This window comes from Eubalaena glacialis, chromosome 14 (assembly GCF_028564815.1).
Source record: "Eubalaena glacialis isolate mEubGla1 chromosome 14, mEubGla1.1.hap2.+ XY, whole genome shotgun sequence".
NCBI lineage: Eukaryota > Metazoa > Chordata > Mammalia > Artiodactyla > Balaenidae > Eubalaena > Eubalaena glacialis.
This window is the reverse complement of record NC_083729.1, coordinates 83,186,200-83,200,620: the sequence shown is the minus strand read 5'-3', so window position 1 is coordinate 83,200,620 and position 14,421 is coordinate 83,186,200. Positions and strand designations below refer to the sequence as shown.

Sequence of the window (14,421 nt, the reverse complement as noted above, 5' to 3'; positions counted from 1 at the left end):
TAGGGTCAGGGGTGTGGGTGGAGGGAGGTGGTAGCTTTGCATCCAAGGGAAATAGAGCACGGCCTGGGTTGGGGGTGTCCAACATGGCGGATTCATTTCCGTGTTGCTGTTTTCAGCCATGTGACCCTGGCCTGCCCACTTCCCCTTTCTGAGCCTCAGTGCCCTCATCTGTCAATGGGACCAGTCACGGAACCTACTTTGTGGGTTGTAATGAGATTCCTGGGACAGTCCTGGGAAGAATTTGGCATGGTCTCTAGGACAGAATACGTGCAGAATTCTTATTAGGAGCTGCCATATCAATGTTTTGTTCTAATGCAGTTCTTGCTTTACATAGTGGGTTGAGAAGGCCAGAGAGGAAATATGAATCTAACTTTAATAGTCACTGGTGTAATCTGACCTGGTTTCATCTTTGCATGATTTCAAATATCAGAGAGAAAAGGGAGTATCAGTGCAAGAGAGAAAACATGAATTTAGGGCAGGCTAGAAACCACAGTAAAATGTTCCCGCAAATTGCAGCAAATGCCTCTCTATGGGACAAGCCCAGCATGGTCTGACCCTGACTCAGGTGATGGCAGGGGGGCAGCAGGACCATCACAGGGTACCTTCCTCAGACCCTCTGCCTGGCATTCCCTGCCAGCCCCCACAGACCAGATGGCCAGAGCTGGGGGACCGGGGAATGTGCTTGGGGAGGCCTGCAGAGAGAGGGCTGGCATCCTGTGTCAGGCACTCAGGGCCTTTTAAGAAACCCATCCCCGAGGCCCACACCTCCCCATGTGCACAAAATCTCCTTCCCATGTGATAACACTGAGAAACACCCTTCTGCTTGAAGTATGCACACCAAGCTTTGAACCAGCCTTGAATTCCAGTTACCTTTGCAAAGTTCATTGAGGTGAAACCTGGCTGTGCCCTGGGGTCAAAGCTCAAATGTCATTTGAAGCTATGACAGTCAGTCACTGCGGGAAGGGACAGGAAAGGGAGAGACAATGTCTCAGGCCGCTGAGGCCATTCTCCACTGGGGTAACAGGTTCATTTCCCCATTACCCACCCTCCATTCCTAATTCCCAGGAAGGCCTCTCCCCTGTCTAAGCAAATCCATCCTCCCCTCAGGTCCCAACACTGTCCCTACGTCTCCATCCATCCCTGTTCATATCCTGCTTGCTGTTCTCTCTGACCAAGAGGGACCGGGGTTTGAACCCCGGCTCTGCCGGTCACTGGCCCAGTGCCCTGCCCTGGGGAAGGGAGGTGCTTTGCCCATTTTTTCATCTGTCCATCGGGGACTACCTGAGGGTTGGCACGTCTCCTCAGATAACAGGCCTGGCACGGGCCTCCTGATCGACGACCTGGCCTGACCTCTCCTCTGGAACTCCTCCCCTTGTGATCTCAGCCCCTGGCTGCTGCTGCTGTAGCAATACTGTGGGCAAACAAGCTCCCACACCACACCCACCAGCCCCGGGAGCTGACTGCCGCTCTCTGCCAGCTGGGCCCTGACCCCTCTCCTGGCTCCCTGCCCCGCCTCTCACCTGGCACCAGCGCAGAAGTGCAGCTTGCTGAGACCAGGAACAAGTTGCACTTGTCACTCATTCCAGTTGAGTCATTTTCTATGTCCCAGTGGTCAGCTGCACGAGGAGAAGGGGGTGACATCCCCAGACTTCCACAGTCTCTGCCCAAGGGGTCCCTCCGTGCCTCTGCCCTGGGGAAGCATCACCCTGCCACTGACATGCCGGGAGCAGTCTCCTCGGCCTTGGCCTTGCGGGGGGAGGACTTGGGGCCACTGCCGCCAAGACTTTGAGAGTAAGGCAGCTGGGGCGTCACCTTTCTGTGGGAGAGAAGAGGGAGCTTAGGGTGTTCCGCCGAAGAAAAAAACCCATGAATTCTCCATCAGGCACCAGCTACTCCAGATGCACAAACATACCCTGAGATTCCTAGAGAGGAGATACCTATAAAGCCTGGTATGGGTCCTGACCCTTGATTCTCAGTCCAGTGGGAACTGGATATTTATCTGGGAGGGCTATGATTTACTGTATGTACTGGGTTTCTGGCTCTTCTAGTGCAGTCCTACTTCCGGTTGGCCCCCCAGTCTCCTTTTGGGGATGACTCCTCCCCCATCGTGTTTGGGGCAGGTGGGAGAATATTGTAGGTGTCACCCTCCACCATGGAAGTCGAGGAAGCAAAATCCTTTCTCTCCCTGCCCTTGGCCACTCCCAGAGGGGTGTGTGACCCAACCAGGTCCTCACCCAGGGTGTGGCATCTGCAATAGTGAAGCAGGGACAGAGGGGCAGTGGGTCCAGCTGGGACCTGGGACAGACAGCCTCTTCTATGAGGCAAGGGCTGTGCTTGCTGCTTTCCCAGCCCTCTGGAAGCAGCCTGGGTTCCCCCACTCCCAAATTCCCTGAGCTTCCTTGTCAACTTCCCTTGCTTTCTTCTGTCTGAGCTGGCTGGACTCTATCTCTAGCGATGATGGAATCTTAACTAATACTGCCGGGGACACTGCCTGCAGTGAACTACCTTAAAACGCCACGGGGTCCATGACAGTAGCCTGGGTGGGCATGTCATCAGGGAACAAGATAAGAAGTTCTGGGCTGCAAGCATGCCAAATGCGTGTAGTCATTGCTAGTAGAGGGTAGTCATTGCAAATATCTGTAATTGATGTCTCTCTCTTTTGGGAGAGCTTGTGTGTGTGTGTCAGTGTGTGTGTTTCTTTCTTACCAGTAAATTAATAAAATGTAGCTTCTTTTGTTGTCCTTCGTCCTCTAAAGGAGTGAAAATTTTATGCCAGGAGGACTTTCCCTACCTGGGAAACATCTGATGCTCCAAAACACTCTAGTGGCCAGCACCTCTGGATTTTCCAGAAATACACAAGGCCGTTCCATTTTGCCTGAGGGTTGTCTGCAATCACTACATCTGTTGGCATCCCAGGACAGGTCTCTGCAGAACTGAAAGCTCACCCTCAACCTAGTCCTGTGGACCCCAGGGGTGCCTTCGTAGCTGAGACAAGAGCCTATCAATGGTGAGGAATGAAGCTCTGGGACAAAGGCCACTGCAAAGGCCAATGGTTCATCCCTCCATGTTCTTGATAACCTATGATGTGACACACATTTCTCTAAACATTTCTTTTTTAAAAAGTGTACAACTCCGTGGCATTAAGTACATCCACAGTGTTATGGAACCATCACCACTATCTATTTCCAAAACTTTTTCATCAACTTAAAACAGAAACTCTGTGCCCTTAAACTATAACCCACCCCCCCCGACACAGTCCTTCTTCCCCTAGCCGCTGGTAACCACCATTCTACTTTCTCTCTCTATGAACTTTCCTATTCTAGGTACCCCTTCTAAGTGGAATCATATAATATGTGTCCTTTTGTGTCTGGCTCACTTTAATTAGCACAATGTTTTTAAGGTTCATTCATGGTGCCGTATGGATCAGCACTGCATTCTTTTTTAAGGCTGAATAATATTCCACTGTAAGTATACACCACATATTATTTATCTAGTCATTTGTAAGTATACACCACATATTATTTATCTAGTCATTTGTTGATGGACATTTGTATTGTTTCCACCTTTTAGCTATTGTGAACAATGCTGCAATGAAGTATCTGTGTAAGCTCCTGTTTTCAATTCTTTGGGTTGTGTACCTAGGAGTGAAATTGCTGAGTCATGTGGTAATTCTATCTTTAGATTTTTGAGGAACCACCAAACTCTTTTCTGGAGCAGCTGCACCATTTTACATTCTCATCAGCAATGCACAAGAGTTTTAATTTCACCACATCTTCTCTGTTTTTATTATTATTTTTTATTGTTATTGCCATCCAAGTGGGTATATAGTATGTCCCTGTGGTTTTGATTTGCCTAATAATTCATTATTTGCCTAATAATAAATGATGTTGAGCATCTTTTCATATGCTTATTATCCAGTTGTATATCTTCTTTGGAGAAATGTCTCTTTAAGTCTTTTGCACATTTTTTAATTAAGCTATTTGTCTTTTTGTTGTTGAGCTGTAAGAGTAATTTATATATTCTGGATATCAAGTCCTTATCAGATATATGATTTTCAAATATTTTCTCCCATTCTATAGATTGTCTTTTTACTTTCTTGATAATGCACAAAAGTTTTGAATTTTAATGAAGTCCAACTGAACTATTTTGTTCTTCTGTTGCTTATGGCTTTGGTGTTAAATCTAAGAATCCATTGCCAAATATGACACAATGAAGATTTACTCCTATTTTTCTTCTAAGAGTTTTACGGTTTTAGCTTTTATATTAAGGTCATTGATCTATTTGGAGTTAATTTTTGTATGTGGTATGAGGTAAAAGTTCAACTTCATTCTCTTGCATGTGGAAATCCAGTTGTCCCAGCACCATCTGTCGAAGTGACTCTTCTTCCCCGCAGGATGGACTTGGCACTTGCCAAAAATTCAACTGGCCGTAGATGTATGGGTATATTTCTGGACTCTCGATTCTACTGCATTGATCTGTATGCCTATTCTTATGCCAGTACCACATTGTTTGGATTACTGTAGCTTTGTCGTAAGTTTTGAAATCAGGAAGTGTAAATTCTCTGACTTGGTTTTACTTTTTCAAGATTGTTTTGGATATTTGGGGGCCCTTGAGATTCCATGTGAATTTGAGAATAGGCTTCTTCATGTCTGAAAAAGGCTGCTGAAACTTTATAAGGATTGCATTGAATCTGTACCTTGCTTTGGGTAGTATTGACATCTTGACTGTATTAAGTCTTCCTACTCATGAACGCAGGGTGTCTCTCCATTTATTTAGGTCTTCTTTAATTTCTTTCAGCAACCTCTAAACCTTTCTTGAGCCTGTTTGTGGCTATGACTTACATAACCTCTCAGGATAATGACAGCCATATGTTTCCCTTCCTCACTACACAAATTAGTGTTAAAGCCAATAGAAGATGCTGTCTCTTTCCATTTTTGCAGGCCCCCTTAATTTCAGTATTTTCAATTTTGGTAAGCAAATCCCAGTATGGGCTATCGATTGCTTTCATGATTTCCTTGATATTATCAATACATACATGCCCTCTGAGTCACCATCTCCATAGATTAAAAATTCTCACACTTTTTGGTGTCTCCTTACACCAAGTTTTATCAGTTGCCCTTCTCCTAATTTCTGTTATATTTCTGACCCAATAAGCAAACTTAAATCCAACCAAGTTGTGTTCTGCTCAACCTGTGTTAGCATTTGGATGGGACAGAACCAAATGTCCAGTGTATTGAAGAAGAAAACCATAATCCCTCATTCCCTGAGACCCATTCAAAAATTGAATGAATTCAAAAATGAAGTGTTGACCATATATCCAGGTGCCATGGCAAGAGGTACTGGGAACACATAGCCTTGACCCCTGGGGTGTCACAGGGTGAAGAGCCACAGAACAAGTGGGGAAACCCAAGGAAGCAGAGAGGATTTCCAGCTGGGGGTATAGGGGAGACCCCATGGTGGAGGAACCATCCTAATTGGGGCATCAGGGGAGGGGGGTGCTTAGACTCAGAATTAATTGAATGCCATCAGAAAGCAGAGCTGAATTTTCATGAACAGCAGGAGGAGTGTGAAACTTCTGAGGATGAATGCTAAATTTTAGATGTATTAGGATATGTGCATTTTTATGGGGGAAAAAATCCATGGTTTTCATTAGATTCTCAAAAACGTAGGTCAGGCTCAAGAAAAATCCTTCCTGATGAGGCCTCATTTCACACTTGCTGCTAGAAAGCTCGGCGTGGGTGTGGGGAGTTATGTATATAGGTCAGAGGTTAATGCATCCAGTGGCACCTAACCTAGATTCAAGGTGCCTTCAACGTCCTAAAATTGTGTCTTTGTTTTATGTTTTTATTTGTGTGCATCTTCGGGAAATGGTCAGAAGTCACGACCGTAATAACTAAGCACTGGGGGCTCTTAGAAGGCAGATTCTCCCAGCGAGGAGACACGACAGATGCAACCCCAGAGTGAGAGGCAGACGAGCGGGCAGGCCCGGGCAGGAAAGGGAGTAGGAGGCTTTAGGTATCAGGGAGCTGGACTGAGGCCCTGGGCTGCAGAGGGACCAGGTGGAGAAACCCAGAATTTGAGAGACGGACAAAAGAAAAAGAATTCAAATCGGGGAGCTTTGGATTCAACTTTCAAAGCTCAGGGCAAAAGCTTCCTTCTGATGGGCCTTGTCTGAAGCCCAGCCTTGATGACGATCGTCTGACCCTCAGCCCTGGAGCCTCTTCCAGGGGCTCCTGAGAGCACCAGCCTCCCACTTCCTGGGCTCTCCCTCCAGAACAGCGACCCCCCCCCCAGGAGCAGCTTTGGGCCCAGAGAGGGTCTGACAGATAACAGATACTCTGAGTAGCTGCACCTGGCCCCCTTGCACTCCCAAAGGCCGAGGACCCTCTCGTTCTCAGAAGGGGACCCTCTGGAGGACTGGCCTGTCACACGGATCACAGGGACTACGGCGCTGACACCCTCCTGTGTGTGTGTATTCAAGAGCTAAGCTGTGCCAAACGTCTCCCCCTAACTTTGGCCATGACGACACCCGGTCAGAGCTCTCCGGAGCTGGGATCACCCTGACCTTCCGAATGCAGAAGCTCAAACTCCTGCCCGCTCTCAGCTCTGCATTGTGATGGGCCTGGGAGAGTGGGGACCCTGCTACTTGACCCTGTGTCCTATTTCCAAAGCAGGTGGCCGGACTGTCGGCAGGGCAGGGTCAGAGGAAGCCCTGACAGTGAGTTCAAAACACTCGCTTTGTTTCCTGGCTGAGAGTTCCCTTTTTGCAGTCACAAGGGGCCCTGTGAATGTGGCAGGAGGAACTGCAGGGGTGGGAGCCGACCCGAGCCCGTGGAGGGAAGGAGAGCCCCCAACCCCCGCCCCCTGACGGCACACAGGCTGGTCCGGGGCTCGCGGGCACACAGCCTTGACCTCTGCCTGCCCAAAGAACCAGCTGTTTCTATTTTGACCAACTTGGTTGAAGAATATGACAATTCACTCCTGACCAGCAGCATTCCACCAAAATCATAAAACAAACATGCCATCGTGTTTTACCAGGGACGAGCCACTCTTGTTTTTTCTGCTCCAACTCCTTGGACGCATCTGACCTGACTCACCCTGCAGGTGACGTGCCGCCCACCCCACGTGTGTGAGCTCCTCGGCCATTTGCAGCCTGTGCTTCCCCATGAGTCAGGGAGAATTGCGACATTCCTGAGCAGATGTTACAGAGGTGACGCGGTGGCCACAGGGTGGGTACCGAGGATGAGATCCGAATCTTGGGAGAGGAGAATTCACACTCAGGTTTATTTTGAATCAGCTGAGTCATGGCTGCTTCGAGGACACGGCTCAGCTGGTGACGCCAACAGCAAACCTCGAACCTGGGGGCTTTTGTCTGGGGAAAATTCGAAAGTTTCTAGAAAATGTGATCTCTAGTAGAACTAGATTTTATTTTTCCGATGAAAACGTACTTTTCTATACAAATTTCAAGATGTTTAAATGTAGAAAAATTAATTTTTCACTCCTGCTAAACAAACCGTGGTTCATATATTTAAACATTTAAAATCTACTTGCAAATTACAGTTTGCTCTAAATTCGGTACAGAAGGGAGGGGTGGGTACAGGAGGACAGGGAAGACCCTGGGGTGAGAGATTTCACAGCTCACGCAAAATGTGATCAAGGTATCTTTTCCTTTCCTGTTTACAATGACGTTGACATTTGCAGTTTGGTGGGTGAGTTGTTGGTTTGGGGATAGAACCTCTTCCAGAAATCTCAAAGGAGTCAAATTGAGCATCTCTGTCTCTTTTTTTTTCCTTAAGATTTATTTAATTAATTAATTATTTATTTAACTTATTTTTGGCTGCGTCGGGTCTTAGTTGCAGCGTGAGAGATCTTTTGTTGCAGCGCACGGGCTCTTCATTGTGGCACATGGGCTTCTCTCTAGTTGTGGCGGTGGGTTTTCTCTCTCTAGTTGAGGCGCGTGAGCTCAGTAGTTGTGGCACGTGGGCTTAGCTGCCCCGCAGCATGTTGGATCTTAGTTCCCTGACCAGGGATCGAACCCGAGTCCCCTGCATTAGAAGGTGGATTCTTTACCACTGGACCACCAGGGAAGTCCCTGAGCATCTCTTGAGATGCTTTTCTGTTCCCTGAAGCATCTTTGCTTCTTCTGGCTTGGGGGGGAGCGGGGTGGGGGGGAGGTCCTCAGCCATGCTGAGTCCTCTCGAGTCCTGTGTGGCCGGGTTGTGCCGTCAGGGTGGCGTGAAGGGTCTGTGGGGACAGCTGGAGTGGATTTCCTAAGCTCTGTCTGGTGCAGGGGGCTCCGCAGATGTGAGCTGAGGTGGAAGGTGGGCTCACTTTGGGCTGTGCACCCATCCAATGCCCAGGCAGGAGGGCCCCACTGGGGACCAAGACCCCCAGAGCCTGCCCCTCCTGGGGGTGCCCTGGGGGAGCTTGAGCCGCACCAGCGGGTGGAGAAGTCGGGTGGCAGAGAAGCAGGTGGACCGTCTCCGGTCTCCATCTGTCCTTAGACCCCCCAGCCAGGTGGAGGCCTCACCGCATCCTTCAGACGAGGCCCGAGCCACGGCCCCCTCCTCTCTGACTCCTCAGATGGATGAATCCTCACGCCCTCTGTCTCCCAGTCACTTATTTAACCCTTTGGTCTGCCGATATGTCTCTTCACTCCTCCCCACAAACGAATGTGACTTTAACACATGTTGCAGCAGGAGGTGGGGGGCTGTTTAGGGCATGAGGGGAACATGAGTCAGAATCACCCGCGGCTTCTACAACATCCACCCGCAAACCCAGGTCTACGTCCCCAGGAAAACCCTTCCCAGACCCCTTTATGCAATACTTCCCCTGAAGGCCCTGGCCTCCCCTCTTAGCCTGGACCCTCCCTAGAAGACAGCTTCTGAAGCCTCCCCGCTGGACAACATTCCACACCCCGCAGCCCACCCTTGCTGCTAAGTTTTTATTCCGTGATGCCCCTAGATGGTCACCGGAAGGCAGACGGTGAAAGCAGCCGAAGGCCTCATCACAGCCTCGGCCTTGTCTCCTGCCCGGACCCATGTCCCCTGTGCCCTCTGTCCTGCTCTCCCTCCTCCCAGCTTCCCATTTCTTTCTGCCTCTCCCTCCCCTCCTCCCTTCCCTTCCCTCCCTCTTTCTTCTTTCCTTCAAGCATCACTTTCTCAGCTTTGACCCACCCTAGGACCCAGAGCCTGAAGAACCCCGAGAGCTGCAGCCCTTATACCTCCAGAGCTCCCCGGGCTCCTTTCTTTCTCCCAGATGCCCAGGGCTGCTTTTCTGGCTTTGGGGAATCGATGACCACTTGTTCTGAGCTTCGTGATTCGCCTGCTCCAGCCAGCCCAGGCCAGGGAGCCAGCTCCCGCCTTCCTGGCTGCCCCTTCGGTGCTGTCCCTGGGACAGTCACAGGCCCGCTCCCTGAGGGAGGATATAACAGAGGTACTTGGTCTTTGTCACAGCCCCGGCCTCCGCCTCTAGTCCCTGGGGGCATCACCCCAGCTCCTTCCCCCATCCCGGGGCAACATCCTCTGATCACCGCCCCCCCCCAGCACCTCCCTCCCTGGAGCCTGCTGGACCATCATGGCGGCCTGGCCTGGCCCCCCTCCCACGTACACGCCTGGAATTTCCAAAGCCCCTCAGACTAGGTGGCCTCCTTCCCAACACAAGGATCCTTCCTTGGAGCGTTCTGTCACGTAAATTCTTCCAAGAATTCGTTGCCAGGGAAAAAAAAAGTTCCCTGAAGAACTGGTGTGTTTTCTTTTATTAGACAATAAGGGCTGCATACCATTCTGTTTTCCTTTCTTTTTCCCTTTCCTTACCAGGAAGTTCAGAGCTGCACTCGTGCTGATTACTGATGCAATCATCAGCCTCTTTGCAGTTCCCTTCCTGCTGCCATTTGTCTCGTCTATTCTTGGACCTGTGTCCCCGTGTGCTCACCGGGAGTCAAGGGCAAGCCGGGGGCTGCAGCTAGGCTGTCCAGGCCGCCCTGTGGTCTTGACACCTGCCCTGCCTTTGTCCCTCACCCGGTCCTGGAGGTTCTTCAGGCATTCCTACCCACTTCAGAGTCCCCTCCTTGTATTGGATGTGGGGGTCCTGCCCTCCCCAGACTCTGGCCTTGGGGTCATGGCGCCATCCAGAACCATCCTTGACCCTCCAGGCCCACGAAGTGGGAGCTTTCCAAAGAAACCGAAGGCGTGGTGCCTGGACGATGGTGCCTCGAAGCCTGCAGAGGCTTCTGGCCAGTGGACTGAGCTGCCCCTCTCTTTCACGGTCAGTTCCCACTTTGCCCCCCATTCTGGGGCAACAAGAAGGAGAAGGTAGTAAAGGGGGAATTTTGGTCTCATAAGTGGGCGGAGGGGATCTTGGCAAAGAGAGAGGTCGGTGACTGTCAGATCAACGCCAGCGAGTACAGCCACCCCTGGAGGTGGCTCTTAACCCATCCCTGGAAAGATCTTCATCCCAGCGGGTCCAGGTGGAGTCTTGAGTGAATGCTGACAGATCCCCCTCACCAGGCCCCAGAATCAACGGTTTGGAGGTACTTCTGCAACTTCCTCCTGTCTTCCCAGACTTCTAAACAGAACAATAAACAGGACAGATACTTGCAGTCAGCAGGGAACGATTTCTTTTGGGGGAGGAAGCTCAGCCTTTCCCCAAGCCCCAAGGCAGACCAAAGGCTCTCTCTCCCCTTGCGGAGAAAGGCTGCTTCCCGTCAGCTTTGATTATTTTCTTCAGCAGGACTCCGTGCAGTTACAGTGGAAGCTTCACCCCAAATGACAACTGGACATGAAAACCACTCTATCTGGGCGTATTCATCTGCACACCCCAAGGAAACTGGAGATGTAAAATCATTTTCAAGTTTAGTGTACGTATGGCATTAGAGCCACTAACAGAACCAGAAAAGGGCTTCAAGTAAAGTGCAAAGTTTACGACCTGAGCCTGTGGCCTCCACCAGCTCCATCAAATCTGAGACGGACAGACATGCTTCAGGTCTCCAGATATCACGCCATCTCACTGATTTGTTGGGTAAGAGTGTGAGTTGGGTAAAGAGTCATCCTTAATTCCAGACTGGGCTTCGAACCGCTCATACGATTAAAGCCTCCATTGTCTGCAGCCCTGAGCCTCAACCGCAGTAACTGCCAATCGGCCCACTGTCAGCTACACGGAAGGACAGGCCCAGTCACCAAATGGACCAGCATCTGAAACCATCTTATAAGTAAACACGGGGGATAAGGCCCGTGTGCACACATTTGCTGAGTGTGGGATCTCTCCGCCGGGAGGCGATGGCGCTTCCCCACCCTCCCCAGCTCCTCCACCCCCATCAGTGGCTGGAAAGCTTTGAAGGGTGCAAGAGGCGACCCATCAGGAGTGCCCTGTATGCCATCGCCCCACCCAAGAGAGAGCTCCAGGCACAGGGGATAGGCTGAGAATTGACTCGTACTCTGCTTTTGCTTGTCTGCCTTTCCAGGGATACTTCTGGCCCAAATCAGGAACAGAATTGGGGAGGAGGCCTGCCTCTTCCCGGACTGCCCTGCCACCCTTAGTCCTTTGGCCCCTGCCCTGAATTCTTTTCAGATCCTTGCAGAGGCCAGGCTCTGGCCCGTGCTCCAGCTGGGACTCATTTCCTCCACCTTGGCCTGTGGATTAGTCACGGGTCAGCAGAGGAACAGAACCAACAGGACGTACAGAGACATATACAAGAGGAGGTTTATTCTACCCTATGATTGGCTCACATGTTGCAGAGGTTGAAAAGTCCCATGATCAGTGGTCCACCAGCTGAAGGACCAAGAGAGCTGGCGGCGTAATTCAGCCCGAGTCCAAAGGCCTGAGGACGGGGGGGGGGGCGGGGTTGATGGTTAAGTCCTGATCTGAGTTTGAAAGGCCGAGAACCAGGAGTGATGTCTGCGGGCAAGAGAAGATGGATGTCTCAGCTCAAGCAGAGAGAGAGTGAGTTCACCCTTCCTCTGCCTTTTTGTTCTATTCAGGTGCCTTGGGGTGGGGGGATGATGCCCACCCACGCTGGAGAGGACCTCTGCTTTACTCAGTCTACTGGTTCAAACCCTAGTCTCTCCTGGAAACGCCCTAGCAGACATCCCCAGAGACGTTTCGCCTGCTATCTGGGCATCCCCTAGCCCAGTCAAACTGCTGCATCAAATTAACACCACCTCCTTCCTTCCTCCCGTCCCAGGCTGCAGGGCTTCTCCTGTCCCCCCAGGACTATGTTAGGGCCCCCTCAGTGCTCCCGTGGTCTCTGTCCTTCCCACCCCCATCGCTGTGGTGTGGTTCTCCCCTTGTGGGTCTTCCCTGGGCAGGACCAAGTCAGTCTGAGTCACTGATACATCTCTGGTGCCCCTTAGAGGGTCTGGCAATAGTGGACTCTCAAAAGTAATGCATGAAAGAACCTTTGTTTACTGAATACGGGCCTCCGACTGGACAGAGTCAATAGTTCACTTTGGAGCAGCTGGCAGGCAGAGTCCAGTGCCCCGGGGAGGGTGGGTCCTCCACATCCAGGGAGCTGTCGTCAGTTCTAACACTTGGGACTCTTGGGGTGGGGTTAGGGGTCTGTTTCCGTGAAGCAGCTTGGGTTCTAGGAAAACTAGAAACACGTGAACGGAATGTGATGGGCTCATTCATTTTCCAGGTTGGAGTTGTCTAGGCAACTGGACGGATATTCTGCCACCTACACAAAGGCAGAAGCTCCAGGCATCCCGACTCTGCAGTCTCTATGGACCCCTAGGATTTGGCCCCCTGTTTCCCAGCACCCAGCACAGTGCCTGACCCAGGGTAGCTGCTCAACAATGGTTGGCTGAATGAGTGTAGGAAGAAAAGAATGGGTTTACGGACAAAGAAATTTTTTCTTGGAAAACTGATAACATAGCCCCAGCTGTGTATCTGGAGACCTTTATACTTAAATTGGAAGAAAAAAAAAAAAAACCTCTTTTTAAATATATTCAAAGATAATTTCCCACGTCCAGGGTTCACTATCCCACATGAATACATGGAAACACTGAACAGCATCTTCACTTAAATGCCCATCAGGATGAGAAGGGTCCATATAACGAAATACCTACCACCTGGCAATGAAAATGAGCCACATCCACGGGTAGCAACAAAGATGGAATCAACAACATGGAGAGAAGAAAGAGGACTGCAGAATCCCTCCATTTATGTTAATGTGTAGAACCTAGTAAACAATGGGGGTGTATGGTGGGGCATCCAACTGCATCTTCTTTAAAAAGATCTGAAGCCAATATAATAAAATGCTGTCATCTACTGTGTGTTAAATGTTGTCACTATTAAATCACTATTCATATATTTTTATATTGCTCTCTGAAGTTTTTTGTATATTTGAAAGGTCCATAATTTTTGGAAGCAACACTTTTCTCGATTTATCAGAAATAATTTAAGAACCAAGTGGTTTCTTCACTTAGCCTTTGCTATGGAACCGAGCAGAGTTATTTAGAGTTATTTTATTTGGATAGTGCAAAAATCAGCCTCGGGAACAAGGATTTTTTTCTTTGAATTAAATTCTCTCAGTTTCCTGACTCCCCAAATCAGCCTACCCCTAACCAATCAGGCTGCCCCTTAACCAATGCAAGTCCTTAATGGAACACAGCAGTCTCCCCTGCTATGAATACCCCACCTCTCACTCCTCCTTGATCCTCCCCCTTGCCTCCTACTCAGCCTTCCTCAGACATCTGGGGTCCCCCATGGCCATGTCCAAATCATCAAACAATCTTTCACTTAATGATAATAATTGAGATATCTACGCACTAGAAGCGATGGTTTTTAAATTTCAAGATGCATCAGAATCACCTAGAACTTGTTAAAACAGATTCCCAGGCTCTACCCCCAGAACTTCCGATTCAGCAGGTCTGGGACAGAACCTGAGAATTTGCATTTCTAACAAGTGCCCAGGTGATGCTGACACTGCTAGCCCAGGTACCACACTCTGAGAAGCGCTGTACTGGAGGATGCTAGAATCACATCTCTGCCTCATTCTGTGCTGCACACGCTCATAAGGGTGAATGACACGTCTCCTGTGAACCGGTCTGTCCCTTCCTGGTGCCCTCTGCCCCCAAATTTCATCATTACAACAATATCTGGCATCGATCTTTATCTTCATCCCTCTCAGCACAGAACAGATCTAATCCTGTTTATTTCCACTTAGTCTGGACCAAGCCAACTCTCGACCAGAAGAGAACATTCAAAACTAAGTAAACATTATGGTGTGAAGAATGAAGAGAAGAATGGGAAAGGAGATGAAAGGCCAAAGAAATGATAAGAAAGGAAAGAAGGAGAAAAACAAGGCCAGAGATTGGGAAATAGAAGAGAGTTGATGTTTTCCATTCCCACCGATGGTGACCCTGGAGCTAGCAGATGTCCTGCTTCTCAGCCAGCAGAGAAAGAGCGGAGGGGCCATTTTTC

The 14,421-nt window shown here is 49.8% G+C and overlaps 1 long non-coding RNA gene across 1 annotated transcript in view; it reads right to left on the bottom strand.

Annotated features, from left to right (window-relative positions):
• Positions 1 to 9,674: 9,674 nt before the first annotated feature.
• LOC133105130 (uncharacterized) overlaps positions 9,675 to 14,421 on the bottom strand; it is a 151,791-nt gene continuing 147,044 nt past the window's right edge. The window contains exon 4 of the long non-coding RNA XR_009703807.1: positions 9,675 to 10,566. This is a non-coding gene — a long non-coding RNA (uncharacterized LOC133105130). The remainder of the gene's footprint in view (positions 10,567 to 14,421) is intronic.